Source organism: Wyeomyia smithii, chromosome 2, assembly GCF_029784165.1.
Source record: "Wyeomyia smithii strain HCP4-BCI-WySm-NY-G18 chromosome 2, ASM2978416v1, whole genome shotgun sequence".
NCBI lineage: Eukaryota > Metazoa > Arthropoda > Insecta > Diptera > Culicidae > Wyeomyia > Wyeomyia smithii.
The window spans coordinates 83946768-83967376 of record NC_073695.1 but is presented as its reverse complement, the minus strand read 5'-3'; positions in this window follow the sequence as shown (position 1 = coordinate 83967376).

Here is a 20609-nt window from a genome sequence, read left to right as displayed (position 1 = left end):
CGGGGTGCGGTTGCCCGATGTTTTTTTTGTTGCAATTTAGTCCAAGAACGACTGTCCTTCACATGCCCCAGTAAGCAGCTTGCCAAGTTGTGTTGATGGAGAAAGTTAGTCAACCGAAAGTGTCGATGTTGTGGTTGTGGTAATTTTTGCTTCTATCGCAGTATCAGCAGTGTAAATTTCGTTACATATTTCTGCTACGTTGGTTTTATTATCATTCGAAATGTTTGACAAATTACTCTCCTTGTCAAAGAATTTTGTCTAAAGTTTACAGTTAAATACCAAGACCGTTGAACTTGTCATTACTGATTCAGATGCATAAAACGGACACAATGCAGCAAAGTTGGATATGCACTTCAATGCAAATGTTCGCTTTCAGTTTGGTTTATGCATATCGATTTCCTGCAACTGACTCTCTGAAAAGGGAAATAAACTTCTTCGATACATCGTCTGTTTGTGACACACTACGAAAACTTCACGGTACGATTCAAGGTTGTATTGAATACGTGTCTAACTTTTAAAATCAATCGTATTCCGAGCCGCAGATGTTAGCCATTGCCTTTTTATACAGATGCATGTCGACGTAATCGGATCGGATCGGATGGCCATCTTTAAATCGGCACATGTTGTCATCCATCTTCTATATTTTTATGCCATTCGATGGTGCGGTTTGAAGAGAAATGTATCGAACATTTATTACATATTTGTCGATTAATTGGATTACCACATGTGAGAAAAGCTAACTTTGATGAGGTGGTTTCTGATCAAGGAATAACCACATCCGTGTTAGGTAAGCGGTTTTTATTAAACTCTAGCTATATACGAGCAGACTGCCGTATGATGGTTTACGTAATGTTAGAATGTATCTATTTAATCTCTTGGCAAGTAATTGTCTTCCGTGCTTAATAATATTAATTAGTTCGATTATGTCACTAACCAACGGTACATCATAAGCAAGTGCTGTGTAAGCAATTGTTTGCTCTGGTATCATCTCTATAACGCTAACGATCAATGCTTCCCATCATTATAAGGCATTATCAATTATGTTGTCCATTTTTATGTAATTTCGGGAGCGTTCTATTTAGCTGTATAAATACGTTAGCGTTCTCCCAAATTTCCGAATTTATGGCTTTGTTAAGTTTTTCAAATATTTTTTAAAAAATTCGTCACCTAGTTGTTTTCTAAATCTCAAAATCATCTTCTGTATAAAACCTTTCAAAGCGTTCATATCGGTTAACTTGCTTTTCAGTAAATCGAGCGAGATAATTGGTTTCCATATATCTAAAATGTATAATAAATCCATATATAGGAAAGAAAGAAACTGGAACATGCTATCAGCACGAGTTGGTCGTATTCCGAAGGGACCGTGACTGGGTACGGATTTCCATCAGTGACAGTAATCAAGAGCAACAGCCACAGGCTACATGTGCATGCCTGTAGATTTTTTCCATTGACTGGTCATGGTCTCAAGGTTAATTAGTTTGCGGTGGTTTTGGTATGAAAAAAGCCATTGCAAATCTCCTAGGACAGTAAGGTGGAATCTATTTTGGATGCTTCGAATGATTTATTTTTAATGTCAGTTGGTGCGACAATATGTGTGGGAATTTTTTGTGATTTATTTGTGTTTTTCCTGTAGGACACTGATAAGGTTTGCTATTTTCAAATTGGGAATATATTTTTATTTACTTCGATTTCTTTGTGCCATTTTTCAATCCAAAGGTTAATTTTTTCAATTCATTCCATTATTTTGATTTACATATGAAATTTAGATGATGCGATTCCAAATCAATATTCTGCGAAATTAAGACAACTTCTGAATAAATTTGAAATCTAGTTACCGAATCTGTCTGAGTTATGACGCAACAACTAATTATTGTTTGTCGTGTCTTGATGTGAAATTCCTTATATATCAAAATAATCACCAGAAATACCATCTTCTTATATATTTATAAAGTATTAGTGAAAGATTTGTGAAATCGTAAATTCTACTTCGAGCTAATTCACTGTTTGAATTTTATACAGTTAATTGTTATATATAGATAAATATTAAATTATTCTTATATTTCTAAACGTTCAGTGGTATAATTCATAGTAGGGGCTATAAGTTTTAAGCTTAAACCTAAAAGACCACTCGTAGTTACTACCCTGTGACGGACAAAGAACTACCATAAGATGGTTAATTTAGGATTAATTCACCGTTTACAATGTAGATACAACTATTAAGTAGCTTCTACTTTGTATAGGAGCAATTCCATGCAAAATAGGACATTTTTCATGTATAAATTTTTAACAATTTTGATTTGGCTAAAACTTTGAACAGATGTTCCTACGAGCTAGAAGTGCCATTTTATGCTATGATTTTTTTAAATCACGGCTCATTTTTGAGGAGGGCTTATGTGAAAAAGGTACCTATCGAAGGTACCAAATATTTTCGAGCCAGAACGATTTGTTAGATCGGTGTGATGTGTTTGCTAAAGTTTTGAGAGAAATAATGAAAAAAATAAATTATCTCTACACTTTATTTTTTAAAAATCTGTTACTTTCCATGAAAACTACAAAGGTTAGCTAAATATCTATGGTACTGTTATCTAAAAATGTTCATTTTTTACATGCGAGCATTCCTAGCACAGACGATGTGAATAGACACCAACCATTCCCTGTGATTTGCTATGTATCAATATCGAAAAATAAATGACAAAGTCTCCCCGCCCCAATTGGTCACTTTATGTTTGCTTCCTTGTACTTAGACTAACTTGGAAAAAATCCTTTTTTTCTTGAACAAGTTTTAAGTTTGCTGTTAGAGTGTATTAAAAACTGATGTCTTGAAAGAAAACATGCAACATGGTAAAAGCAACAGTACCGTACAGTGTGTTTTAGAGGGGTACACTTCTTTTTATACATTTCTATACGGGTGCGATCGAGGAAAAACTGCAATGCTGCTGCAGAATATTATTATCATTAATTATTCAATAAAAATTGAACATTTTTGCAACAGTTTTAGGTTATTTTTATTTCATTTTTTCTTCGAAATTCACTAAATAATCGTGGCCGGCATAAAATCGAAAGAGTAAATTCCCAAATATACAAACTTTTTGAAGAGTAAGTGCCGGCGGATGCTTGTGAATGTTTTAGTAAATTTACTATGATTTATTTACTAAGATGATATTTTTTTAAATTTTTAACTTAACAAATGAGCTGTCTTTGCAGTACAGCGAATTCAACTTCTTTGGAAATGTTGATTGCTACGATTTTTTGCTGGAACATGTTGATAGTTTTGTTTAACATAACTCCTTATGTTAGTCTATTCCGGCTTCGATATTTTTTCGAAGTAAGATTTATATAATAAACTAGCTGACCCGGCAAACTTCGTACCGCCCGCCATGAGTTTTATTGACTGTTGTATTGCAGAAGCTGAAATATCTAACTGCTGCTAAAAAACATACTCAAGATATATGTTTTAGCTCTGATTTGTTTATAGTTTTTTTTCAAATCAGTGCTCGTAATATTCTTAGTTTTTATTTTATTGAACGTCCTTTTCGTCCTTTTAACCATAATCAAAATATTTTAATACACTTCTGAAAATAAACAGTCATTCTTTCAAATATTCTTAAGGAAATTCTCACGTTATCTTTTCAAATATTTAAAAGCTGGGCCTAATGCAAATATAGTAATACCCTTCTTCCTAGCCATTCTTTCTGGAACGATTTTATAAAAAGCACTAGGATTATAAACAATTCAAGTTTGAAATTAGGTATATTCGGAATATGTGAAAGTGGCCAAAGCGGTCCTAGCCACTAAATTCTATATATTACACAGTGTCGGGTCATTCATTCGTTGTTTTGCTTTCGTCTCGATTAGACGCAAATTGTTCATCTCCGTTTGAGTTCGCAAAATAACAATACACGAGTTATCGTACAGGTGTTTTTTTTTGTCGATTAGTTCTTGTGCTGCGCGATAACAATAGCCTGCAGTTTATCGGCAGAAACATCTTCTGCACACTGGTAGGGGCAGGCTACCCCGCCAGTGATCTGATACGCAGCTGATATATCAGCAAGAATAATTCTCCCGCACCGCTGTTACCCCGCTAGCAGCACGGACCACCATACGATCGAGCGAGTGGAAGTCAACTACAAGTGGCATCTACAAGGTCGCGTGTAGGATACGCCACTGTGTCACAACACGAAGCTGGATCGTTAATGTTTGTTCTGCGGAGACGCTCGATTAATCCTACTATCAGCCGTGAGGTCGTGACTTAGACGTTCGGTGAAGTATTCATTTTAGAATTTTTATCATTATTATTAAAATTATTATTATTATTGTTATTATTATAATTATTTTTATTTTTATTATTATTATTATTATTATTATTATTATTATTATTATTATTATTATTATTATTATTATTATTATTATTATTATTATTATTATTATTATGATTATTATTATTATTATTATTGTTATTATTATTTTTTATTATTATTATTATTATTATTATTATTATTATTATTATTATTATTATTATTATTATTACTATCGTTATTAGTATTAGTATTACTGCCTTTTTTTTATTTTGATCCATTGTAGTTTGAAAAATTGTTTTTAAAATTTAATAGCAACTTCTTGACCCACCCCCCCCCCCCCACATTCGAATATTTATCGTTTGTGTGCGGTAGAGCGTAACGCTCCCGCAAAATGGACGACATGCAGGTGCAACTATTCCTGGATGTGGAAACAAATGGGGAAGAGATTGAGATCTCCCCCATCAATTCCCCTCTACCTTCCCCGCTACCTAGCCCCGTACCAAGGGTACCGGCAACACGGGTGAAAGCTAACCCAGATGCTTCGAAAGGTCCGTTCGTAGTTTACTTCAGGCCCATAAAGAAGCCTCTAAATATTATTCAAATCGGCCAAAAACAGTTTTTGGACGTAACCGAAATTACAAAGGTTAGACCGTACAAACTGCGAGTTGTTGTGAGTAGCTTGAAACAAGCAAACGCAACTGCTAGCTACGAGCTCTTCACAAGAGAAGTACCGCGTGTACATCCCTGCCAAGGACGTGGAGATCGACGGTGTGGATACCGAAGGAAGCCTCACGGTCGATGACATTTTGCGTCACGGGGTTGGCTGCTTCAAGAGCCCCCTGATTCAAGATGTAAAGATACTTGATGTCAAGCAATTGCATTCAGTATCCATCGAAGAAGGGAAGAAGAAATTCTTCCCTTCGGATTCCTTCCGTGTAACATTCGCCGGATCCGCACTGCCGAACTACATCTCTTTGGACAGGGTTCGTCTGCCTGTACGCCTGTTCGTACCGCGGGTCATGCATTGCCAAAACTGCAAGCAGTTAGGTCATACAGCCACCTACTGCTGCAACAAGGCACGCTGCAGCAAGTGCGGAGGCAATCATGCTGAGACCGCTTGCAGTGAGAATACTGAAAAGTGTCTTTACTGCGAGGGAACTCGGCATGACCTTTCTACGTGTCCCGCGTACAAACAGCGCGAGGAAAAAATTAAGCGTTCCCTCAAGGAACGATCAAAGCGCTCTTTCGCAGAAATGCTGAAGAGTGCTGAGCCACCCTCGACAGGAAACATCTTTTCCTTTTTGCCAACCGATGAGGGTACATCTGACGATCCCGTCGAAGGGTGTTCTTATGCCTTGCCAGAGGGATCTAGGAAGAGGAGAATGCTCAACTCTCCTAATCTTTCTCGCAAAGGTCGCAAGATAACCCCTAGCGGAATGACCAATAAGCCAACACAAAAAGGAAGCGGTGAAGAAAAACCAAAACAAGTACCTCCCGGTTTTAATTTTAAATCAAACCAGGAGTACCCACCGCTTCCTGGGGCACCAAAAACCCCTCGTGCACCCATTTCTCGATCAGAAGATAAAAAAGAAACAGGGTTCATAAAATTTTCTGATATTGTGGACTGGATATTTAAAACATTCAACATACCAGATCCCCTACAAAATATTCTTCTCGCCCTTCTTCCTACAGTGAAAACCTTTTTGATGCAACTAGCAGCAACTTGGCCCCTCATTTCAGCTATCATATCTTTCGATGACTAATACGGCGAAAGAGGTTAGGAATTTTATCACTGTATTACAGTGGAATTGCAGAAGTATCATCTTCAAATTCGATCCATTTTCTCATTTAATAAATACATACAATTGTAACGCATTTGTGCTCTGTGAAACCTTTCTCAATTCAAACGATCAACTCAATTTCCACGATTTTAACATTATTCGTCGAGATCGAGACTCACACGGTGGAGGGGTACTTTTAGGGATTAAAAAGTGCTATTCCTTCTTCAGAATCGACCTCCCCTCGATCTCGAATATTGAAGTCGTTGCTATTCAAACGAATATGAATGGAAAAGACCTATGCCTTGTTTCGTTATATATCTCTCCATCCGCGCGGATTGAACAGAGGCATCTCACTGATATAGCAGAGTTGCTTCCCGCGCCTTTTTTGATATTGGGAGATTTTAATTCTCACTGTTCGCTATGGGGGTCGCTGTACGACGACAACCAATCTTCTTTAATCTGTAACTTAATCGACGACTTCAATATGACACTTTTGAATACTGGGGAAGCGACACGTGTACCTAATCCTCCAGCACGCGAAAGCGTGCTTGACCTATCTCTTTGCTCGACATCACTAGCGTTAGATTGCCAGTGGAAAGTAATCAATGATCTCCACGGTAGTGATCACCTACCAATCGTTATCTCAATTGCTAATGGGTCAACTCCAACGGATCCAATCAATATTGCGTATGACCTCACACGTAACATTGATTGGAAGTCCTATGAGACCATAATATCGCAAAGAATCGAGTCCCACGTGGAACTTCCTCCGGAGGAAGAATACGCGTTCCTTTCTGGCTTGATCATCGACGCCGCGACTCAAGCTCAGACGAAACCGATACCCGGGGTAACGATTAGACGGCGCCCTCCCTCCAAGTGGTGGGACAAAGAGTGCTCAGACCTGTACGCGCGGAGGTCCTCGATGTATTTGGCCTTCCGAGAACAAGGCACTATCGATTTGCTCCGAAAGTACGATGTACTGGATAGACAAATGAAGACCTTGATGAAAGCAAAAAAAACGTGGATACTGGCGGCGGTTTGTGAATGCGTTGTCGAGGGAAACAGCGATGAGCACTCTTTGGGATACCGCCAGGCGCATGCGGAATCGTAACGTTTCGAATGAGTCCGAGGAGTATTCAGATCGCTGGATACTCGATTTCGCCAAAAAGGTCTGTCCGGACTCTGTCCCCGAACAGAAGACCTTTCGCGACGCGTTTTTAATAGCTACGGAAGAGCCTCCATTTTCGATGTTGGAATTTTCAATGGCACTCCTCTCGTGCAACAATAAAGCTCCAGGGTTAGATAGAATTAAATTCAACTTGTTGAAGAATCTACCCGACTCTGCAAAAAGACGCTTGTTGAACTTGTTCAACAACTTCCTTGAGCTAAACATTGTTCCGCACGACTGGAGGGAGGTAAATGTCATTGCTATTCAAAAACCCGGAAAACCCGCCTCTGATCACAATTCTTATAGGCCGATTGCTATGCTCTCTTGCCACCGGAAATTAATGGAGAAAATGATCCTCTTACGGTTAGACGAATGGGTCGAAACAAATGGTTTACTTTCAGATACTCAATTTGGCTTTCGCCGGGGCAAAGGAACGAACGATTGCCTAGCGTTGCTTTCTACTGAAATTCAACTCGCCTTTGCTCGAAAAGAGCAAATGGCTTCTGCATTCCTGGACATTAAGGGGTCTTTTGACTCTGTCTCTGTTGAAGTTTTAACCGAGAAACTTCATTCGCAGGGACTTTCACCAAATTTGAATAATTTTCTGCTCAATTTGTTGTCAGAAAAGCATATGTATTTCTCACATGGCGATTCGACAACTTCCCGAATTAGTTACACGGGTCTTCTCCAGGGCTCATGTTTAAGCCCTCTCTTATATAATTTTTACGTCAATGACATCGATGAATGTCTTGCAAATTCATGCACGCTACGGCAACTTGTAGACGATAGCGTTGTATCCATTACTGAAATCTGCAAGGACCATTGCAAGATACCTTAGACAATTTGTCTGAATGGGCTCTTAAGCTGGGTATCGAATTCTCTCCGGAGAAAACTGAGCTGGTCGTTTTTTCTAGGAAGCATAATCCAACTCAGCTGCAGCTCCTACTAACGGGTAAAACGATCACTCAGGTTTTAGTCGCTAAATATCTCGGGGTCTGGTTTGACTCTAAATGCACCTGGGCTTGCCATATTAGGTATCTGACACGAAAATGCCAACAGAGGATTAATTTTCTTCGTACGATTACCGGAACCTGGTGGGGAGCCCACCCAGGAGACCTTCTAAGGCTTTACCAAACAACGATATTATCTGTAATTGAGTACGGGTGTTTCTGCTTCCGCTCCGCAGCAATCACACATTTGATCAAACTGGAACGAATACAATATCGTTGTTTGCGTATTGCCTTAGGTTGCATGCAGTCGACCCATACGATGAGTCTTGAAGTGTTAGCGGGTATTCTTCCGTTGAATCAGCGTTTTTGGAATCTCTCTTACCGGTTGCTAATTCGATGCACAGTTATGAACCCATTAGTAATTCAAAATTTCGAGAGGTTGGTCGACCTTCAATCTCAATCCAGATTTATGACTTTATATTCTGACTATATGGCTCAAGATATTAATCCTTCTTCATACGATTCCTCCAATGTCGCACTTTTAGATACTTCTAATAATGTTATATTCTTCGACACCACCATGAAACAAGACATTTCTGGTATCCCGGATCAATTGCGACCCCAAGAGATCCCTAAAAATTTTTCCAATAAGTTTAAACATGTTAGTTATGATAAAAGGTTTTACACTGACGGATCTAATCTAGATGAGTCCACTGGCTTCGGTGTTTTCCACGAAAATTTTACCGCCTCCTACAAACTCGATGCTCCTGCTTCCGTGTACGTCGCAGAACTTGCTGCCATTCAGTACTCTCTTGGGACCATCGAAACTCTGCCCATAGACCACTACTTCATCTTCACAGACAGTCTCAGTGCCATTGAGGCTCTGCGATCGATGAAGACTGTGAAGCACACCCCGTATTTCCTGGGGAAAATACGACGGTTTTTAAGTGCTTTAACAGATAAAAATTACCGGGTTACCTTAGCGTGGGTCCCTTCTCATTGTTCCATTCCGGGTAATGAAAAGGCTGACGCTTTAGCTAAGGTGGGTGCTATGGATGGCGATATTTATGTAAGACCAATTGCTTATGATGAATTTTATAGCATTTTGCGTCAGAGAACACTCAACAGTTGGCAATCATCATGGAACTCAGATGAACTGGGACGGTGGCTACATTCCATTTTTCCTAAGGTATCGACGAAAGCATGGTTTAAGGGGTTGGATGCAGGTCGGGACTTCATTCGCGTGATGTCCAGACTTATGTCCAATCACTCTACGTGAAAAACGCATCTCTTTCGTATAGGGCTTGTAGACAGTAATCACTGCGTTTGTGGCGATGGCTACCATGACATCGAGCATGTTGTTTAGTCGTGTACCGAATACTGTGGTGTTAGGTCTGAGCTTATAGATTCCCTTCGGGCCCGAGGAAAACAACCGAACGTACCCGTTAGAGACATTCTGGGAAGCGGTGATCTCCAGTACATGACACAGCGATACGGGTTTATAAAAAATGCTGAAAAAATGTTGATAAAAATTTTATTTCTTTTATCTATTTGCTAGAGTACAATTTCTGTCACAAACTGACAGAGAATGATACACCCGGCTGGAGACACCAAAACGAAGACTCGGCATCTCTATGTTTACGCAGACACCTCAGACCAAAACTGCTCAAATAGAACATCACTGGTTAGCCACGTACAAATGAATACATTCTGTAATATGAAATAGTTAAAAACAAAATTGTTAACCCCTCCTCTCACCTTAAATCCCCACTAGCTCGTAGTCGGCCGCGAGAATAAAAAAAGGCCTCCCTCTTTTCCCTGCTAATTTAGAATTTAAAAAAAAATGTACTTGGCTCAGTTAAACATAAACTGTATCGTGCCGTGTCAAATAAACTATTTAAAAACTAAAAAAAAAACACAGTGTCGGGTGATGGGTTTGGAAGTAAATATGATTAATAACCAATTTCCCAAATCTTTTATTCGTTTATATATATATAGAGAGAGAGTTATCGCAAAGCCTGATGGAAAACGTTATTTTTTGTCCTTCCTCCTGGAGCAAATATATATATAATGCTGCCCGACACGTAAACATGCGACATAGAGCTGTCCATGTGAGAAGCATGAATACTCGAGGTTTATGCCACAAATTGTCAGTGACTGTCCTTGGGTCGCGAATGCGAGACTCAGACGTTTAAATTTGAACGGCAAGTCGGTAGGAATAACTGGGATACGCGGGATTTATGCGACTTCTCCTTTGTAGTTTCCTGTCAGAATTGTCGCTTCAATGACATTTGCCATTAGCTTTTTTACCACAAGCCTAGTGCCATTGCACAGTCGAGGTTGATTGATATTCCGCAACATTATAATTACCGATCCAATCTTCAACCTCAAATTGTAAGGAGATAGGCCGGGCAATTCTAGTGAATTCAAAAGTTCGGTACACGCAAAAGTTGAAGTCTTGTACAATCGTTGTGTCTTCCCGATTCGCACAAATGTTGCACAGAAATCGCACAATAAATGTGTGAAACGCATAACGCAACGGTTGTACTGCGAATACATTGACATAGAATGCAATCAGAATATGTATCATATACCGACACTTTATTTCTCACGTCGAGTGTATTAGTGACTGCTACTCATAGATTATTATTTGCTTCACGAAATGAGCGAGACACCCGTGCTGAACATACTTGATACCAGTGTTGTTAGTCTCACTCATACTGTCGGTGCGTGCTTGCTGCTATTCAGAGGAATGCATGAAGAAGAAAAAGTATCTCGAAAGCGTGTGTGCAAAAGACTTGAAAAGCGTAGCATATGTCTCGTCCTCAAGCAGAAAGGTTTTGCTTCTCGCTCGCTTTGCAATGCTGCTTGATACCAGTTGAAACTGTTTCGGTGTAGTAGTTTGGAGCTTCCAAATACATTGGAGAAACGCTAGAGCATTCATTGCGTTATGCCCAACACGCAATCATTGTACTGGTTCCGAAATACATCAACAATTGCGCTAAAAACGCACAATTTTGTACTGGTTTCGCACCATCCAACTTTTGCGTGTAGGATAGCTCACAACGTCATCTTGGTTAGAGACAGAATCCACTGATTTTAAGGAATGTAGTTGGCCGTTAATTTTACCTTGAATCATGATGTTCAATTCATCTACATCTTTATTTTTGGCGGCCAAAATCGCACGTTCGCTTAACCAGAGATGGTTTTAATAATTTTGCGCGATTTTTGGGAACATAACAAAAATTAATGTTTTTTGAGGACTGGCTAACATAACCATTGCAGCATGAGCAAATATGATCTAGGTCAGTGTGCAATGTCCGAGCAATGGAAAATCAAATCATCGCATTTGTAGTGTTATTCTTGTTTTATCTTTTCGTTAAACTGAATGCATAAGACGATTGTTTGCAACTTTGCTTAAATAAACCAAGAATTTGATTTATACATCAAGCATATGCTCTTAAATAAAATCAAAGCCACGTTGAGAGTATTCACATGCATTTCGAGTTTGTTTTTGCAGTAGCGCTATCACGCTATAGCTCTTTTGCACTAAATTTATTCGTTTTTAGCTTTCGTACTACATCAAAATTACACTTTTCTCTACCGCTGTAGAATGTGTAGTAGGCAGCGAAAACGAATTTCACATTATATGTGAATCATTAACAGGTTTGTTTACTCAACAACGATGCCTCGACAACGACGCTACAACAGCTTGCCTACCGCTCATAGCCTGCAATCATAGTTATCTAATGACGTTGTTCTTGGAGTTAAAGGCGGGAAAAGGCGAAAATATATATATTTTTTTAACTTTATCAGTTGATTATTGTTATTTTTATGGCCTATTAACTCGTCGGAGCTCAAGACAAAACAAACACAACAACACACCAACTTGTTTTTATTTAATAGATTTGATTTAATTAGAGTTAAATAAGACAAAATCATTCATTATGATAACGTATTATTTGGTTACTGAGGAAATAAAGTTAATTCTGACTTAGATGCATTACGAGAAATTTTTGGTGTTTCTTCAACACAAGTCACTGAAAAAACGAACTGATTCTGTCTGCGGACTCTGTAGCCTATGGAACTAAAAATACCTCTGATTATAGAGTTTAGTCACACGTCACCATTTCAAACAATCCTAGGGCTGTATAACTTGTAGTATTTGATGATACAATCAAGTTTTTTAAGCGGAGGATGTGTTCCACGTTAAAATTGTAAATTGAGTTGAAAAAATAACGTAAAAACCGTCCCAAAACGTTTAAACTATGCCTGAATAAGATGGTGGTCAATCTAAAGGCCAAAATACAATGTTAGAATTTTTCAATATTCACATCAGAAAATCGTGAGTTTTTTTTAAACTGTTATGTGATTACTTGTGTTTTAAATCGCAAAACGTGATAGGAGCGAGGACGATATCTCGTATCGTTTTTGAGTTATTGAAGAAGAAACCCACGTAAAAAACTGGACTGTATTTATTTTCAATAATTTTTAATTCTTTTTTATCAAGAAGAATTTTTTTGTAGTGTATATTATTTTCAAAAATGGCAATAATACTCATTAAATTTTTGCTGAATATACAGTGATCACCCGATTATATCACACCCAGATTATTTTTAAGATGATAAAATAGGGAAAGTGATAAAATCGGGAATATTTAAAATTTAATTTTTTTTTATTGCAGATGTTAAATCAATAACTACAGTGATAGCCATAATTAAAAGCCCACCTTGAGTATTTAGAAACATTTCTCGGTTTCTGGACTTTTTAATATAAATCTGCAGCCGTCATTCCATACGATTGTTCGTTATTTATCTCTTTCTCAGGTAATTAACAAGTTTTGTCATTTTTGTTGGATTTTGTTTACTCACTTACATGACTTCTTGAATGTGTGCAAAAATGTGTTGACAAAAATTAAAGCCCACTCCCAAAAAGTTTTTTTGAAATCATTTAAAACCTTTGTGTAACTCGTCGTTTTCACATTTTATGACAGCTAGGGCTGTGCGATGTTATTTACAATCACTTAGTGGTTTAGTAGACGCGATAAAAACAAAGTGTTGTTCACATTGGCATATAAAATTCGATTTTTGTTGTTTACACAAAGAGTTTTAATCAAAATTCAAATGGGTGGAAAAAAATCCGCATGCAAGTCCGAAATCTAGTTGTTCAAGATCATTTGAAGCAGATTTCGCAGCGGAAGATTGCAGAGAAGTTCGGAAGAAGCCGGGGAGCAGTCCGTGGAATTGTGCAGAAGCATAATACTACATATTTTTGCACACATTCAAGAAGTCATGTAAGTGAGTAAACAAAATCCAACAAAAATGACAAAACTTGTTAATTACCTGAGAAAGAGATAAATAACGAACAATCGTATGGAATGACGGCTGCAGATTTATATTAAAAAGTCCAGAAACCGAGAAATGTTTCTAAATACTCAAGGTGGGCTTTTATTTATGCCTATCACTGTAGATACGTAAAACCAGTGATTTTTTTTTTGGAAAATTTATCTGTACAAACATATGAAAAAAGCTGCAGTTGTTTTTTTATAAATCGATACGTCTGAATAATGAAAAAAGATAGAGAAAATTTGTCAAGGGATGAATTTGACAAAATTGTCTGAGCTTTTATAAAAAATATAGAAATAATGTAATTTGAGATACTGTACTAAAAACATTCATTTTTCAAAAACAAAATGTGATTATAAAAATCGGTCATCACGTCATCACTGTTTTTATTGAATTTTTTTTGTAGCGCAGTACCAGCAGCAAAATATGAAATGATTCCACAAGCATGCTGCTATCTCTCACATATTGCAACCGGAAAAATCTTAAAATGTAAATTACGACTTTTAATGCCTTTCATAGAAAACTTTATGTTGCTTGCAATATGTAAGAGATAGAAACATGATGTCTTCTGTAAAGTTTCTTGTTTTGAGATCACCTAATACTTTGCCTGTGACACTAAGCGTCTGACTTTATCTAATGGAAAAGTAAATATTCTATCTCACTTTTAGGAGGATTAATCAACCGTCTTTCTACATCAAAAGATGCGTTTTCAAATATTTCGAAACTTATCCGCACACATTTAACGGTTATAATCAACATTTGTATCACTATTCAATTATTCGCACGAAAACAGCAAGATGTAGCATTGTGCATCGGTTGAATTTTTAAAGTAAACTACATCCAGAATGATGCTATTCTAAACAGAATTATGAAAAAGTTCTAAAATATTGAAGCGTAATTGAAAATCAGTTTACCCTGACATTTTTTTAATTAAATGTTTTATGATGATAAAATCGGGTGAAAAATGTGATAAAATCGGGGGCTGATGAAATCGGGGGCAGATAAAATCGGATACTGATATAATCGGGTGATTACTGTATTACATAAATAAAACTATTTCCTCAGTTCTATCTTACGTTCAGTTAACCTTTTTGGTTTACATAAAAAAGATATAAGTAATAAAAAAGTTTTCCGAAAATTTTTTTTTTGAGATCAATAATTCTAAGTTTTTTTCATTTTCTTTCAAATTTTATTTTTTGCGCGGTGAATTTTTTTTAGAAAATACTGACCAAATATCTCCAACTTTGCCGAAAACGTCACACTGATCGAGTAAACCTTTCTGGCTCTATAAATATTTTGTAATAATAGATGCCTTTCTACATAGGCCCTTCTTAAAAATGAGTGGTGATTTCAAAAAAAAAAAAATACTAATAACCTAAAAACAAGGTTTATTAAATTCGCCGGCTACGTCCTTAGGGTCGGTTAGGGGAGAAAAAAAGGAAGTGCTACAATCGTTGTTGCTGGTGACCTAGTTTACCAAAATCCTAATTACCCAAAATCAAATTTTATGGGACAAAACAATTTCGATCATACAGTTGAAAGGATATCTCTCCAAGCAATTCAAATTATCCATATTTGGCAGTCACTAACAAAGTTAGGTAAAGAAGAGCAATAGCGTCAAGCGTAGAGGGAAAGATAAAAGTATAAAAATTCGTACCTTACCACAGTGACACGGTAGGTTCCTTTCCGTCACAGTCGTTAAAGATGCAGAGGTATACTCGGTCTCTGACATCACGTTTTTGCAGCTCTGGAAGCAGTGGGGAAACCTCAGAATAAATCCATGCGTAAAAATCCATCTGACATCGAACAGTCCCATTCTACCAAGATTCGAACTCATGACCTTCTGCTTGTCAAAGCGGAAACTACAACCTTGAGGTTATGCAGTTTTTCCCAAAATTTTAGGCAGGGGCTTTTGGTTTAAAATAAATTTTCAGAAAAATTAAGTTGCAAGTTTTCGTACAAGAATTTCAAATAAATAGTAGAATGTCGTTTTTATATTTTCAACTCGGAGAGAATATGAATGTATTTTTTGGAATCAGTACTCTTTTTTAGTTATTGATTTTATCATCAGGGTTTCAACTTTTCATATATTTTCTTGCCCTTGGAAGGATTCTTCTAGTGATTTGTTTCAACACTATAAATTTTTTTTTGGTTTTCAGAAACATTGTTTAGAGGTTTATATGAAATATAAACAATATGAATATGAAAATATCACTGCGTGTGCGAATAGATTAATCTTGCATGTTGCAATGGCCCCATAATGTTAGAACATAACCAAATAGCCTTTTCTTGTGTATTCAAACAGAGTTGTCCGTATCCTCTGTGCGGTAAAGAGAAATTCCAATTTCACTTCACACTCTTCGAACTGTAACGAGAACGCTTCTCTTTTGTCCGTGCTCACCACGCTTTCTGTGTACGTGCGCGACAATGAGTGTGGAAAAAAAAACAAATAAAAAGCTCTCAACGCTGGGCTGCGCTACAGCGTAGAAAACTACTCCCAAATTCACCAAGGCGAATGAAGATAAACTCACCGACGCGCACGCTCCAGTGAGATTTCTAGCGTTGCAGAGCTAGCTGCACGGAAATTTCAGACTAATGAATTCATTATTGCCGGTTGCTAATTTTTTACTAAAAACATTCTTATTAAGCATTTTACGCGCCGTAATAGCAGACATGAATCCTGGTGTTTGTCAACTACAAAAATAAAATTCCTTGATTTTCAGCTTTTACTAAAATGGTGTCTTTTTTCCAATACATGCTTTTCTCGGATGTACCAGGAGGAGTCTAAATGAACATTACCGTTAACAGAGTCTAGAAAGGAGACATAAGCAATGTATTCGTGAAAACCCAAAATAATCCACCTAGCGGTCAGACCCAGCCTTTCTTATTCAATTTTTTATTTGTAAAAATAGATTTACATGAACGCTTCAATCCAATAAATGTATATTCACTCTTTAGGTTCTAAAATATTGATGTTGTAATCTTTATAAAAATGCAGTCAAGTCTGTCTGTCTGTCTGATCCATATAGGCCCGAAAACTACCGAACCGATCGACGTGAAAATTTGTATGTAGGGGTTTTTGGTACCGATAAAGGTTCCTATGATAGTTTGAGACCCCTCCCTCTTCTGGAAGGGAGGGGTCCCATACAAATGAAACATAAATTTCTGCACAACTCAAGAACAAACCAAGCAAATGAAACCGAATTTGGCATGTGGATGTTTTGAGGGGTAACTGATATGTCCATAATAGTTAGATGAAACACAAATTTGTGCACATCTCGAGAACTAATCAACCAAATGGAACAAAATTTGGCTGGTAAATGTTTTCAGTGGCAACAAATATGTACATAATGTTTGACACCCGAATCCCTCTTCTATAAGGGAGGGGTTTCATAAAAATGAAACACAAATTTCACACAGCTCAAGAACCAATCAAGAAAATACAACCAAATTTGGTATGTGAATGTTTTTAGAGGTAACAAATATGTCCATAATGGTTTGACGCCCCTCCCTCTTCTGGAAGTACATGTTTCTTCACAAATTTCTGCACATCTCGCGAACTAATCAACTAAATGGAACCATATTGGCAGGTGAATGTTTTTAGTGGTAACAAATATGTTCCATAATCGACCTCAGACAACATTTTGGATTGTAAGATGGCAACTTCCGGTTTCTAAAAACAGCAGAAAATAACCAAATACCACCCAATATGAGTTTTTCTTTAACCAGTATGCCGTTCAAAATCAAGAAATTGTCTCCAAATGCCATTATGAAATCCAAAATGGCGACTTCCGGTGTCGGAAAAACAGCGGCAAATGACCAAATACCACCCAATATGGGTATTTTCGAAATCGTAATGATGCACTGGAGCCACAAATCGACTTCAGACAACATTTTGAATTGTAAGATGGCAACTTCCGGTTTCTGGAAAACAGCCTGAAATGGACGATTCCCTTTAAATATAAGTATTTATGGAACCAGAAAGATGCACAGAAGCTAAAAATTGATCACAGACACAATCTTGAATTTTAAGATGGTGACTTCCGGTGTCTGGCAAACATCCGGAAATGACCAAATACCATTCAATATGAATGTTTTTGGAACCATAATTACGCCCAGATGACAGAAATCGATTTCACAGGCAATTTTAAAGTCAAAAATGACGACTTTCGGCTTCTGAAAAACCAGTATCCTAAATACCATTTTAAAATCCTAGATGGCGACTACAGGTTTGTGAAAAACAGCCTAAAATAAACAAATACTATCCAATATGAGTATCTCTGGAACCAGAATGATGCAAGGAGCTAACAATTGACCTCAGGCACCATTTTGAATTGCTAAATGGCAACTTATAGGCAATAGTCGGAAATGACCGAATAATACTCAATATGGATATTTCCGTAAACGTGATGATGCATAGAAACCAAACATTGACCCTGGACACAATTTTGAATTTGAAGACGACCACTTTTAGTTTCTGGAAAACAACCAAAAATACCTCCCAATATGGGTATTTCCGGTGTCAGATTGATGCCAGAAAGCCTGCTGATAATGACAAAATACCACCCAATATGAATATATTCAGAATTAAGGCGATGTACAGAAGCCAAAAGACGAGGATGTTGTCATTTCGATAAAACCAATCATTTCAAACGATTTGTTATTTGACTTTGATCATATCCTATGGCCGATTCGTCGTGCATTTGCAGACTTCAAACAAACCGCAAGGAATCAATGAACTTGGAACGTTCAAATAGTACGACACCACATTTAAATTATATTGAGGCCACATATATCGATCAAAGCAGGTATAGTTTTAAATTGTCTTTGAATTTCTCTTCTTTCCATAACTTTTGAACCGCATATCAAATTGTTATGAAGTTTGTTATTTGTAAGTTTGAGAGATGACTCGTTCGTATGACACTAGTTATTTTCAAATAAGTCATGTAATCTTTGAGATAATAGACTTTCGTTGTTTTATTAAAAATTTAATACATAACGGTTGCTTAAGTTCGATTATAATCAAATGAAATGGGAACGTGTAGGGCAGCCAAACTTTGAAACCATGTGTTCAATCATAATTCATCAGTTAACCCTTAACTAGCCCGCTTATCTGATAATAATAATCAAATCGGTTGTGTAGTTTCTGAGATAATGAAGTTTCGTGATTTTTTCAAGTCGGCACATTACAAATGAAGTTACAGTTCGATTACAGTAAAATTCAATAGGGTGTTATGAGGCAGCTATACCATTCATTTGACACTTATTTTGTGGAAATCGGGTCAGCCATCTCTGAGAAAAGTGAGTGAGTTCAAGTACTCAAGTAGAGACCTTTCATTTGCAATCAATTTCATGAAAATCGGTCCAGACATCTCTGAGAAAAGTGAGTGAGAATAAAAATCTGCACATACACACACACACACACATACAGAAAATGCTCAGCTCGTCGAGCTGAGTCGAGTGATATATGCCATTCGGCCCTTTGGAGCACTTTTATATTTTCGGTTTTGCAAGCGATTGATATACCTTTCTAGGAGAAAGCCAAAAAAACAGCCTAGTCTAACTTAATTAAAATCACAAAATAGACATGTTTTGGCAGATTATTTTCGCAAAACCAACCTTGTATCACAGACTAACAGACGTAACACTGGAACCTAGCTCCATCGTCACAAAAAAACGATCATTTCAAATTCCCAATCCAATAACAGTCTTCACGCGACACCGCCGCTTGGGGCGCTGTCATGCAATCTCATACATATTTTGTGGTTCCCCATTTGACACATGCCGTAATGCTAGCGCTGGTGTCGAAATGCATGACGCAGCGCGAACACGACAGTAGATGGTGCTAGTGTTACTTACGTAAAGTACTGGAATCGTCCGAACAATGATTTTGATGAAAATTTATTAGAAGTGTTATGTCTGTTAGTCTGTGCTCGTATTTTATATTTTTAATATATAAATATTTCTTTAACCGTTATGTGCTCGACGGGGTACCCAGATACCATTTTAGGTTTCACAAGACAAAATTTCATCGTTTTATTCTGGAAGAATATTCACATTGCTGGAAATTCGGTTTTTCGGGGATATGTTCAGAAGCGGAAAAATTTTATAAATATTTCAACGGAATCTTACTACTATTGGGTCAAAGTTTATAAAATTATATTCACAGGACATATTTATGGTTTTGGGTGTTATGGAGATATGCTCTCAAAATAGTCATACGGAACAGATTCCACCGGGGTTTTGGAGGCCATAAAAACAATTAAAAAATACAACGTCACATACCATCCAATATGCCGGTGATCTCCAGTACATGACACAGCTATACTGCTTTCTGAAAAACGCTGACATTAAAATTTAATATTCTTTTGTCTATTTGTCAGAATACCCGTATACGACGCTGGAGACACGAACACGAAGAGCCTAAATCTATGTTTAAAAAACAAAAAAGAACACCAGTCGAAACACAAATAGATCTCATATCTTAATTAGTTTTAAGCAAGAATTGTATCTCCCCTCCTCTCACCTTAAATCCCCACTAGCTCGTAGTCGGCCGCGAGAATAAAAAAAGGCCTCCCTCTTTTCCCTGCTAACGTAGAATTAATACGAATTGTACTTGGCTCAGTAAAACAGAAAATGTATCGTGCCGTGTCAAATAAACTAATTTTAAACCTAAACCATACCATCCAATATGAGTATTTTTAAAACGGGGTAAAATCTCGAGGCAGGATAACGACTCCCGACGCCATTTTGGAATTCCAAAATGGCGGCTTCCGGTATCTGGAAGGAAACTAAAATTGGCCGAATACCATCGAATATGAGTTTTTCCGGAATCGGGACGAAGTCCAGAGACCGGAAATCAACCTCGGACTCCATTTGAAATTTGATATGATCACTTTCGGTATCCGGCAAACAGCTAAAATCGACCAAATATCACGTAACATAGATACTGTTGGAATCAGGATGCTGTCCAGAGACCTCAAAACGACATCAGACGACCCGGAAGTTAGGAAGTTTGCAACTAAAGACAATTTTGCTCTGAGAAAATGTTCATTTTTCTTCTCCCG